At 42.9% G+C, this 12,961-nt stretch overlaps 1 protein-coding gene across 1 annotated transcript in view; it reads left to right on the top strand.

Annotated features, from left to right (window-relative positions):
* The first annotated feature begins 1,664 nt into the window (after positions 1–1,664).
* The window catches only part of LOC311017623 (neural cell adhesion molecule L1.1-like), a 42,305-nt gene continuing 31,008 nt past the window's right edge, over positions 1,665–12,961 (top strand). The window contains exons 1-4 of the mRNA XM_084016085.1: positions 1,665–2,176; positions 4,040–4,155; positions 4,364–4,423; positions 4,645–4,792. The gene's annotated coding sequence lies outside the window, so the exon portion shown is untranslated. The remainder of the gene's footprint in view (positions 2,177–4,039; positions 4,156–4,363; positions 4,424–4,644; positions 4,793–12,961) is intronic.

The raw sequence follows: 12,961 nt of genomic DNA, 5'->3' as shown, positions 1-12,961 counted from the left end.
GCTTTGTGGAGAGAAAATCTTTTCTGCCCCTCCATCGATAGGTTGCTGTTTGTATGGATTTGGCATAAAAACATCCCTTTGTAAATCATGGGCAGTGATGCGGCAGAACAACCAAAGATTGAGTGCAGAAGTAAAGATTTTGTGTGTTTCCTAAATGCCTCCTTCTTCCAATACTGTAGCCTATCTGTGGTTTTGTGTTGTTTTTGTATATTTTATGTTCTGTGTCCGCCGGCTACTTGTTGCACCTGTTGGTCATGTTTTTAGCTCCCACACGATACATTTAAAGTGCTTTACAACAGCGTTCGCCCGTTCACACACGTTCACAATAGAGCCCGACCGATATATCAGTGGGCCGATATTATCCGATATTAGGCATTTTCCAAACTATCGGTTACTATCGGTATCAGCATTTATAATGGCCGATAAATGAATATTTTAAAAATAAAATAAAAACGGACGGAACACCCTTAGAACTTAACAGAATGTGTCTCCAGTCTTGTTGGAAGTTATATTTATGAAGCTTACCAAGTCTTTATATACTGGTAACTTTGTGTTTAGTTGTTGTTGTTATTGTGTTTTTGTTCAAAGGACTTTAAGTTTTATATCTTAAGTTTGTATTTTTATACATTTTATTTATCAGAACTTTAATATATTTTGATGTTCCTCTGTTCCGTTAAATAAAATAAATACGTTTATTTTTAAACTGCATTATATTTTTTTAGTGAAGACTCATAAATAACTACAAATAACTAATGTTAGTGAAATCTGTTAATTACGACGGCGTATTAGGGCCACTGTCGAAAAAAAAAAAAAAAAAAAAAACGGAGCCGAGAGAGGTGGGCAAGATTCTGAGATTAAAAGTCACAAATTTGCTAGTTTTAAAGTGGCAAATTTGCTAGTTTATTACGATGCTAACAACCGGCATTAATGCTAGCTAACTTCCCATGAATGTAGCTTTTATCTTTCTAATTAATCCATCCCGTGTGTCAATGCTTTGCTAAGGTCCTTAGAGTGATGGCTCTTGATGGTTAGTGTTGGTTAATTTTATATGGGCCGAATTGTCATCTTACGGTATGTGTGTTTGTTGATCGGGTGGTTTGGCTAAGCTAGCGGTCATAGAGGAAGTAATCACGTAGCTTGACCCGGATGTTTGCCGTTGCTATGACAACAAGTGAAAGCTACCGCTAGCTTAGGCAAACTACCTGCTCAATAAACACAAATAAGATGACAATTTGGCCCAAATCAAATTAACCAACAATAACCATCAACAGCCATAACCTTAAGGGCCTTAGCAAAGCGTCACACGTTGGGATGAATTAATTAGAAAGATAAAAGCGACATTCGGAAGCGAAGTTAGCTAGCATAAATGCAGGTTGTTAGCATCATAATAAACTAGCAAATTTGCCACTTTAAAACTCGCAAATTTGTGAGTTTTAATCTCAGAATATTGCCCACCTCTCTCGGCTCCGGTTTTTTTTTTTTTTTTTTTTTCGACAGTGGCCCTAATACGCCGTCGTAGTTAATGTTTTGTTACGTGTTTCTGAAATAATAAAAAAATATCGGATTTTTAAATCAACAAACATTGGCCTTCAAAATCCTTTATCGGTCGGGCTCTAGTTCACACACTGCTTGCTGTGACGACCACACGAGTTCCGGAGTGGTGAACAGTCACACAACGGGAGAATCTTGGGTTGGGCCGCTGAATCCTCTCCATCCCAGGATCGAAGGCCGTATTTCTGGGCTGCATTTGAAGGAGTCTTGGAAACAGGGTGGCGGTCTTCTCGCAGCCACCGTGATGCATTCGGTCTTTAAATGCAACCTTCGAAGGATGCGGCCGCTGCATTGGGACGCAGTTTAGCGAGTTCGGGTGGTTAAACTTACGGCTTTGTGTGCAGCAGTGTGTTTTTTATAAGGAGGAAAGAGGCCAGAATTCATAGGGATTTATTGATGTGCAATTAAATAAAAGCCTTATGCAATGTCAGATGTCTTCCTCCATCAGTGCTGCCCTTCCTCTCCTCCTCCTCCTCACTTCTGTTTAACTGTCTCCCCTTGTCCTCCCTCCCTCTCTCCCCCCCGTCCTCACACTAGAGATGACAGCTCCTCTCCAATCTGGTCAAGTGTGCTGCAGCTTCTTGGTGTTCTGTATTCCAGTCGTGGTGGCTGAGTCACTCTTACGGTAAACTGTATCCATATGGAAAGTGCGTGTGTGTGTGTGTGTGTGTGTGTGTGTGTGTGTGTTTGTGTGATGACATGTCCCAGACAATGCCAGACATGAGACAAGGACATTCGAGAGCAGAGAGAGAGATGCTCATCTGCTGTATTGATCGCTGCATATTAACCCTCAGTCCTCGCCCACACACACACTTACACACACACACACACAGGTTAAGTGGATTAAAGGGAGACATGGAGGTGGAGGAGAAGGGTGGAGGCAGAGGGGATGTATGGGAGGAGGACAGGAGGGAGGTGGAGGAGATGATGCGACTGCTGCTTGAGAGGAAACACAATTAGCAGAAAGGAGAACGGAAGGAAAGGAAATAAAGCGAGTAGAAATGTAGTAGCGTTGTCCGTCTAAAGGCCAGTGTGGTCGGTCGGGGGTTCGTGATCAACCAGGGGATGTTTTTAGGTTCACGACAAAACATTCATTGTAATTAAAAAACGCTACCATTGTCCCACATTTACTGACATCAAGCCAGCAAGGAAGTGGTTAAATAGTCACTTCTCCATGTTGTAGTTTTGTCTGAGTGTAGAGAATCATTAGACCCTATATAGTGGACTTAAGGTATCCCACAATGCATCTTGAAAAGTAGCGAACACAAAGTAGTTGATAAAATAGGATTGTTGTCCCCACATTGACGACGTGTGCCGCTCCTTTGGTTTATACCTTTCACAATAAAAGCCCTAACCAGAGGAACTTAAATTGCAACAAATTAGCTCACAATGTATATATGGTCCATATTTAATTTGGTAATATTAAATATAGGGTATATATGGTCCATATAGGGCTGGTCCAACAATAATAATCATAATGATATGTTTCAGGTCTTTTTTTCAGACTTGTGTGCACATTTAAAATGTGACTGCTGGTTTGTGTTATACACACACACACACACACACACACACACACTGTTGTCGTGCTCCGACTGTGTGAACCTTCCTGCCAATGAGGAACCCTGAAACACAGAGTCCTTGTCCATCTGCCGCACATATTTCTCTTTTTTGTGTTTCTCTCGCACACACACAGGAGGGGGGGGGGGGGGGGGGGGGGCTCCGTTTGGCAGATAACTAAATACCACATGAGTGTCATGGCTGAGGAGGAGGAGCCAAGCGGGAAAAGCTTCCACAGAGCCTGAAGGAGATTGATGTGTAAGAAGACGTGTGCTGTCTGAGTGCAGGAAGTGAAACTGGTGTGATCGCTCAGTTCACCAATCCCACCGAGATTTAGTTCATCCGAGTTCAGCGGCGACGGTCGTCAACGTGGACCCGATCTTCAAACTTCAAAGCTATCACACTCTGTACCACCTTCTGGCAGCTTTACAAAATATGCCTATTAGGGCCACTGTAGGGGGGGTAAAGTAAGTAAACAAGTTGCTTGACCAGATGTTTGCTGTTGCTACGACAACAAGTGAAAGCTACCTAGAATCTTTGCCCAACCGCCCCGAACAATAAACACCTATAAGATGACAATTTGGCCTCATAAATAAAACCAACAATAACCGTCAACATCATCACCCTAAGGACCTTAACGAGGCGTTGTAACACGTTGGGATGGATTCATTAGCAAAATAAATGAATGTACGTTGGGAAGTTAGCTAGCCGGTTGTTAGCATCGTAAAAAAGTAGCAAATTTATAAAGTCACTTTCTGGTACGTAACTTATGTTGCGTAACTTAATTAACGCGTCTAGGTTACATTTACTCAACTTTTTGCTTTCACACAGAGCACGAACAGCGGTCTCCTGGGTGAAGGTCCTGAGTTGTTTTTTTTTCTCCATCCTATGCCATCACTCTTAATACTACGTCACCTGACCTCCTCCTTAGAGCGACGCAGTTCGACCTGAGGTGCCGTCACGTGATGCCGTCGAGCTGCGACGTGACAATGTTGCGACGGCAAAAAGACTTCGAGGTCTGGCTCAAAAACGCTAAAGCATTGTTGTGTAAGTTAAGGGGATATTCATTTTAATCCAGAATCATATTGCATTTACTTTTTAAGGGTTTCTTTGCTCGATTACTTTAAAAAACAATAACTGACAGAATCAAAGCTTTTTTTTTAATTCAATTCATTTTTCAGTTTTTTTTTTATCACACACTTTACAATTTCTCAAGTCAGTTAAATGTGTTTTCTGTGCTCTGATGTCGTTGCAGTCTAACCAGTCGGCCGCCAGTAAGACAAGGAAACCAGAGCGGAGACGGAGATGGAGAGAGGTAAAAATAGAGGCTGGAGGGGGGGGATAGCACGGAGGTAAAGAAGAAGGGAGGGGCAGGAAGTACCAAGGGAATACAGAGAGAGAGAGAGTGAGAGGGAGGCTGCAAAGAAAGAGGCTGATGTCATCTCTGCGAAGCAGCCAATCGGAGAGCAGCAGGGAGGGAAGGAGGGAGGGAGGAGAGGCTGAGCTCAGAAGGGTGTGTTTTATGTACCACTGCAGCAGCATCAGTGCAAAGAAGGACTCGACAGTCCATTGGACGGGAAAGGCAAAATAAAGACAGAAGAAGAAGAAGAGCGTGACGGGGAGGAGAAGAGAGAGAAGAGAGGGATAAAAGAGAAGAGGAGGGAAAGACACGAGACCTGCAGAGGTAAGAGGAAAACAATGGTATCCCATGCTGGTGTCTGGGTGTGCGTCTGTGTCTTAAGTGTGTGTCAGCCTACACTCTGGGATGATGATGATGATGATGTCTTACATAACACGACGGCAGGTGTGAACGACCACGCTGGCTGAGGTGTGTGTGTGTGTGTGTGTGTGTGTGTGTGTTCTGTCTGCCTTCGCCGTCTGCAGACTCCTCAGTTCATAAAAGCATCAGGCGTTGCAGACAGACAGGTTCCGTGTGGGTGAACCGGGCTTCAGGGAGTTGCCTGCTTCGGCTTCTTTAATGTGCCACATGTCATCTGCGGCAGCGCCTTTTTTAAAATGAATATTGAATGAAACGCAGCACTACACGACATTATAGCGTTCAATTATTCACGGCTGGTTTTATGGCTTTTCTTCCTTTCATGCTAACTTTCTTTCTTCCGCTCAGGTGTGATTTCTTTCTTTTCTTTCTTTTTTTTTGGGGCGTAATGCAAATAAGATCCAGGGCGTAAACAGCAACCATATGGATCCATGTGGATCCATGTGGATCCATGTGGAGCCCGGCTTCTCCCGCTCACCTCGTACTCACTTGTACGGTCCCTGACCTCCTGCTGTCAGACATTCACCTGGTTGGGAGTGCGAGCGCTGTTTCCTTATGTTGACTCGCCTGGGGCTTCCCCACCTGTCAGCTCATATGGTTTGATGTTTGGCTGGAAGAACCGTTATTTTCATTACTGATTCAAATGCCAATTATTTTATATATATGTATACATATGTAGGTATATATCATAAATCCAAAGATGTTTAATTTACCATCATATGTGACAAAGAAAATCACATTTAAGCAGCTGGAACGATTTTTCGTGCCGTTTTTCCTAAATAAATGAGGATTCCTCTCTTGAGTTTTGATCTTTGCAGCTATAATGTGACAGATGCGGTTTCCTACCGTGAAGGCAGACGAACCCACAAACAGGATCCGTATCGCCACGTCTCCTTTACTCCCCCGGTGCGTCCATCACTTCCCTAGTTTTCAGTTTTGCCTGTTTGCTCTTGAATTCCTCTTCTCGCTCGCAGCAACGTCATTTCAGACAAACGCCTCTGTCTCCCTTCCTGTCATTTGCGTTGTCGGGGGATTTCACGTTGGTGCTTTTGGCCGCCGACTGCCTCACATTAGGGCCAAAAACCTGAGAGGGAGAGAGAATGGAGTAGATATTAATGAGTGGAAGAGTGTGAATCCAAAAAGAGAGGGAGATGAAACGAATGTCTGGGCAGGGAATCTGATGATGATGAAGGAGGAGGAGGAGGAGGAGGAGGAGGAGGAGGAGGGAAAGTTGGGGAGCGAATAGCGACGAGGATTTCTTAGCCAGTTTTTTTTTTTTTTTTACTTGGCATTAGTCAGGTTGACTGAAACCATCTGGAGGGATTTTATATTTTACACGCTCCAGACTGACACACATGCAGTTTACTATGATGCGTTTAGAACTCAGAGGTCGATTTCTGGCTCTTTTTACTGCCTTCTGAAATGTCATCGTTCACATTTTAAAACACGTTAGCAAAACTAGTACTAATGTAAAAGAAAACAGTGTTTTATGTTACTTAAGTTGTGGATTTGCATGAACATTTTGTTTTTGATGTTTCATGAATTTGTTTCTGATGAAACGTAATCAGGGGACGTCGATTTCAGAGAAAAAATAAGTAATAAAAGATAATAAAAGAGTAGACTGATAAAAGTGAGCTGGACAGGCAACATATTTTCATATTTCCCTCTTAACGAGGATGACAACTTTGTGATGACATGAATGTACACAAGTAACGTTACACAAATATTTATTTGAACTGTTTTTACGTAATGTAACCAAATAGTTATGTTTCAGTTTGCAACATTAACTTAATTCAAAACTGCGGCCTTAATCTGGGAGTTTTTTGTCCTGTATTTTTTTTTTTAAATACATTTTTTTTCCAGTAAAAAATATAAAGTGTTTATTGTTAATGCAATGTGCAGAAAAATGAGAGAATTCAAGTTTAATTTCTGTTCTTGAAGACGGCTTCAGATCCTTCAGCCTCGCCTCTTATCTGTCATGTAGACCCAGATTAAATATATATATTAATAATGATAACCCTGTATTTCTTTAAACAGTGGTAACAAAGTGTATAGGCCCAAAAAGCAACAATAAAACAGAAATAATAGGTAATATATAAACAGATCCAATTAAGATTGCACCAAAACTTAAAGGTGGATAGTAAGTGAGTCACGTAAAAGTGTGTTTTTGAGCAGGAATTTAAAATCTTTTTGCTACGGATATAAATACTGTTTTACGTCTTTAAAAAAAATGCAAAACAACATTCTAGACGAAGTCGTCCACTAAACATTCACCTTTCGACCCCCCCATTAAACCCTTCCTCTATCTGCACTTTTATTCAACTTGAAAGTGCGTCGCTTCCTGTCTGTCTGTCTGAGCGTCGCCCGGCCAGCAGACCTCCTGATATCATCTAGATTGGTACGATAGGGTGCAGAGTGAGGTTCTCTTGTCCCGGCAGGTCGGCAAAGTCAATAAAAGTCTCCAGAGGAAGGTTGAGGAGGCCGTTTGGAGCCGGACTAAGAGCTCTGGGCGGCAGGATGGGGGGTCACCCAGAGGTCTGCACCCACCAAACCAGATTAGTCCGACTTTCGCTCTCTTTCACTTCCTGTCTCTCTCTCTCTCTCTCTCTCTCTCTCTCTCTCTCTCTCTCTCTCTCTCTCTCTCTCTCTCTGCTCCTGGCCTTCCTCTGTCCCTCTGATTATGCTTGTTCCTCATCCGTCTTCATCCATCTTCATCCGCCTCTCTCTCTCTCTCTCTCTCTCTCTCTCACGCCCACGCTCCCTCCCCTCTCATCCACCCTTCCTCTCCTTTTCGGCCTTTTCTTTCCACTTGTATTTCCAATTCTCCTCCACAGAATGAGGCCTTTGTGTTGAGAAATGAGAGGAATGCCTCTTATTCTGTTTTCCTTTTCCTCTCAGCTCTTCTTCCTCACGTCTTCAGCACATCTGTGTATGTGTGTGTGTGTGTGTGTGTGTGTGTGTGTGTGTGGGTTTGGGGGGGGCATCTATTAGCTGGGATTAGAGACTGTAGGAGGGTCTTAACATCCCCTCTGTGTTTGTGGGTTTTAATCTCCTCAGAAACAGCTAATCTAACTTCAATGGCTTCAGCATATACAGTGAACACACACACACACACACGCACACACACTTCCTCCTGTAAATATGTGACTTCTGTTTTTCTGGCTGACCTGGTTGAACCGTGACAAGAGTCCATTCATGAAGCGACCACAAACACAGAGGACACTTTTATCAGCCAAATATCTGATCATATATGACACACAGTGACCGGCAGTCGTGTGATACGTGACTCACGCCGGTCTACCAGTCCGTCTCCGTCATCAAACCGGTCCTCACGTGCAAAGAATCTGATCTGTATTTGTCGGATTTGTCGTTTTTTCACAGTAACGCAAGATTTATTTTGAATGCACCGTAACTGCAAATAAAGGGAATGCAAAGACGCCAGGAACCGAACGAATGAGACGGACACATGGTGGTCTACGATAGTAGCTCTTATTAGTCCAGAGACCAGACCAGACTATGTGGAGGAACCAGAGACTGTCTGTGGTCCAAACAACAAGATCTCTGCCGTATTTATGTCTAGATGACCTTATTTGGAGTGTTGATGGAGCAGCTACAATGTTAGCATAGCCTAGCACCCATCAACCAGACTCCATTCAGAAAACCAGCGTTTTAACAGTAGTTATCTTGTGGTCTTGCAGACAGACCTAACAAAGCATGACTTCACAGTTTTTCCTGATCACCATCATTATGGAGTTATTTCAGCATTTTTTTCATCTGGTTATTGATATTAAATCACAGATACATACTTTAGTCTGGGTTCCTCCAGCAACTGTTTTGATCATCTTTTTAGTCGTCTTTCAAGCAGAAATGTCAAACATCCTCTGCTTCTTTGTTGTTGGTCGGACGTTTTAGTTTCAATTTCTATTGTTGTGTGCACAAAAATGACAGAGAAGCAGTCGTTGGCAATGAAAATCTTAGATGTCTGGCTTTCTCCAACAATGCTCATTTAAATATGTATAAAAAGGGAAAACACTCAAGTAAAAATGAGAATCCAGGACATAGAATAGTCCTCAATATAATATAATATTGATCTTTTAAAGACAATTAATCCATTTATTTGAGAAAATAATCCACAGATTATTATTATTATTATTATTATTATTATTATTAATAATAATTAAAATATGAATATTATTGCACAACATTTCTTTAATAGACTTAATTTGAACCAGCATCATTCAGCATGTTTTCCTCTTGCACCTCCGTTATGCCAAAATGTTCAAATTAATGCATAGGTTTCCCCCCAAAAAAACTAAAATGTTGGCGGTGGATCAGCTGTCTGGGCAGCATCATACTAACTCATTAAATCAGACAAATTGGTCTGAAGTCTTAGTTGCTACGTGCTCCGTCGTTTCTCCCCCGTCTGCTTCCTGCTTCTCCTCGTACCTGCAGCCGTAACTCCTCCCAAAGCTCACGTCTTTATGTTCCTGGGACGTTGGGGAGTTTGTGTTCGTGTTAAGAAGCTGCACAAAAGGAGAAAAAAAAAATGTTTCTCCCCAAAGAAACCGACTGCAGACCAGGAGGAGAGCCAGGTGGGAGACAATAGCAGGAGAAACTGTGTGTGTGTGTGTGTGTGTGTGTGTGTGTGTGTGTGTGTGTGTGTGTGTGTGTGTGTGTGTGTGTGTGTGCGTGTGTGCGTGTGTGCGTGTGTGTGTGTGTGTGTGTGTGTGAGAGAGAGAGAGAGGGAGAGGGAGGTGAATTGAGGAGATGCAGGGAGTGGCAGCGGAGAGAAAGCCGGGGAGAGGTGTGGAGGGATGGAGTGGGGGATGGGAGAAAAGAAGGAGGGGCAGCGTGGGGGGATGGGGGAGAGAAATATCGCTGTGTGCTGCTGGAGTCAGGGGGTTACCATGGTGATGGGTGAAAGATGGAAAGGGATGGAAGAGCGACTGGCGGCACACACTTACACACACACACAATGCAAATTGACATTTTCACCGACCGATTGAATAATATGATAAGCATGAAATCTTCTTTTAATCCAGACCATTCCTTTCCGTTCTCTCTTAGAGTGGGGGGAGGAGGAGGAGGAGGAGGAGGGGGAGGGCAGATGGAGGAGGAGATGAAGAGAGAGAGAGGCTCTCTGGGCTGAGTGGAAATAAAGAAATGCGATCTCCCACCTGGGAGTGGTGTAACTTGGAGACAGTTGTAGCTCTTGTGGACGGAGGGCATAGAGACGCTGGTGTAAACCTGCATCCAGGAAGACGTTCACTTAAAGGGCGTGTCCGTTATTTACGGGGCGGCGGCGTGTGCGTTGCATCAGCAGCCATATTGTCACGTGTGCGTGCCCAGTAGTGACATCACAGGACGTGGGGATGTCAGTGAAAACACGTCACACTACAACTATTTAAAAAATCCCATGATTCTCAGTGAGCTACAGTCCAGGTCGGCCCGCCACAGTTTCAGGATGAACTCTGTGTGGGAGGAGCCTCTCCCCAGTGGGAGGAGCCTCTACAGCAGCTCAGCAGCTCGTAGGCGTAGAAATTTAAAATAGTCTTTTAAATTGACGATATCATTTGTGTGATTCGTGGCACAATTCAGTCCAGATGGAAAAAGTATTTGTCCGTCGCCGTTGACTACCGGACTTCACCTCTCCATATACATACTGTACATCCTCATCTATAGTCAGTGTTTATAACCTACATGAACTTACACGCACACGGTTTTTCTCTGTTTATTCTACTTCCTGTGATATCAGGTTGCATACGGACACTAAGGGTAAAGATGCCGTTAAAAAGCGTTGGTATTCGGTGCCCTGGAAACAACCTCACACCCCGAAAACCGTGAGGATGAGGATGGCGGGTAACTCCTCCTCGCCGATGTGAGCCGCTGCCGAAGCTCTCCGTGGATCGGCGGCAGCTGTGAAGAAAATGGGTTCAGGGTCTGAGGAGGGGATCCAGACGAGACTCTGGATGGTGGTGGGTGAGCGTGGGCGGGCGGATTGTGTGTGTGTGTGTGTGTGTGTGTGTGTGTGTGACGATGGTGCCAGTGGTGAACACATTTCAGTGGAACTATTCTACATAATGTTTGGTAATTAGGCTGCTTGTCGCCTCGGGCCTCGCCACGTTATCAGCAGGAAACCACCATGGGGTTGTTTTTATTCAAGCTGCTGCATCTTTATAGCAACAAGGGATCAGATGTGTGTTCGGGGGCCGATCGGCCTGAGACAAAGATGTTCAGCATTTTAACTTTTGAACGCACTCCTAAAAACAGACGATAGTGAGCATTGGATGATCAATGAACGTCGATGTTGCTTCTTGTCTGCTGGATGTTTATATTGGCAGCTGTCGGCTTAAAGGTTGGAGTCCGTCGACTTGTTTCCACCATTTATCCGTCTGATTTTAAACTTTCCTCTTGATTGTGGCCTTAAAGAGCTCGTTACATTCGTATCAGTCGGACCGCCTAAGTCAGAGTTTAACTTCCCGTGTGCCGGTGTTGAGAGAGGAGGAAGGAGAGAATCCGTGTTGCTCATGGATCTTGCTGGTCAGCAGTGTTTTAATGGCATTGGTTAACTGAGCCCACACACACACACACACACACACACACGTGATCAATACACAGTCATGTATTGATTGACATCACCGTACAACGAACCCTCAAGCTGGGACCCTATTATAATATTATAACCCAGAATATTACAAATGTACATTTGATGCACATTGCTACACACATTACTGATGTACAGACGTGAGAGTACTAATACTTCATTACTGTACTACCTGAGTATTTATTTCTCTGACAATTTACCCTCCCTACCTGTTAAAACAAACATCTGTACTTTCTACTCCTCACATTTACAAAACAGGCGTTTATGACGAGAGATTCAGGTCGTCTTGTAAAATATAAAGCCAATAGAAATGTTCTTCATAGTGATACTTTTTACTTTATACTTTGAATACACTTCATAGCCTGTACTTTTACACTTTTGGTTGAATGAGTACTTCTACCTTTTTGAACACAAGTATCTATACTTCTACTCTCACCTTTTTGAACACAAGTATCTATACTTCTATCTTTTAGAACACAAGTATCTATACTTCTACTCTTACCTTTTTGAACACAAGTATCTATACTAATACTTCTGCCTTTTAGAACACAAGTATCTATACTTCTATCTTTTAGAACACAAGTATCTATACTTCTACTCTTACCTTTTTGAACACAAGTATCTATACTAATACTTCTGCCTTTTAGAACACAAGTATCTATACTTCTATCTTTTAGAACACAAGTATCTATACTAATACTTCTGCTTTTAAGAACACAAGTATCTGAACTTCTACCTTTTTGAACACAAGTATTTATACTTTTACTTCTACCTTTTAGAACACCAGTATCTGAACTTCTACCTTTTTGAACATAAGTATTTATACTTCTACTTCTACCTTTTAGAACACAAGTATCTATACTTCTACCTTTTACAACACAAGTATCTATACTTCTACCTTTTACAACACAAGTATCTATACTTTTACTTCTACCTTTTAGAACACCAGTATCTGAACTTCTACCTTTTTGAACATACCGGTAAGTATTTATACTTCCACTTCTACCTTTTAGAACACAAGTATCTATACTTCTACCTTTTACAACACAAGTATCTATACTTCTATCTTTTAGAACACAAGTATCTATACTAATACTTTTGCCTTTTAGAACACAATTATTTATATCCTACTTCTACCTTTTACAACACAAGTATCTATACTTCTACTTCTACCTTTTAGAACACAGTATCTGAAGTTCTACCTTTTTGAACATGTATACTTGTACTTCTGATTCCTCTGCTGTATACTTGCCTCCATGTGAGCAGCTCTAGTTTCGTGCTGCTGTTTAACCGTTGTTGTCAAGTTCATTAACGGCTTCACGACTCTCTGTCTCTGTGTCGCCGCCCTCCTCCCTGTTTGTCCTGTGTGACGGCGGTGATGGATGCATGGCCCGTGGGTCTCGGGTCTACACCGTGGCCCGTTCACAGCTGGTGCCACTCGCCCCTCAGCTAAATGTAATGGAGCCCAGCCG

This window comes from Eutrigla gurnardus, assembly GCF_963514095.1.
Source record: "Eutrigla gurnardus genome assembly, chromosome: 8".
Lineage (NCBI taxonomy): Eukaryota > Metazoa > Chordata > Actinopteri > Perciformes > Triglidae > Eutrigla > Eutrigla gurnardus.
This window is presented reverse-complemented; position numbering and strand designations above follow the sequence as displayed.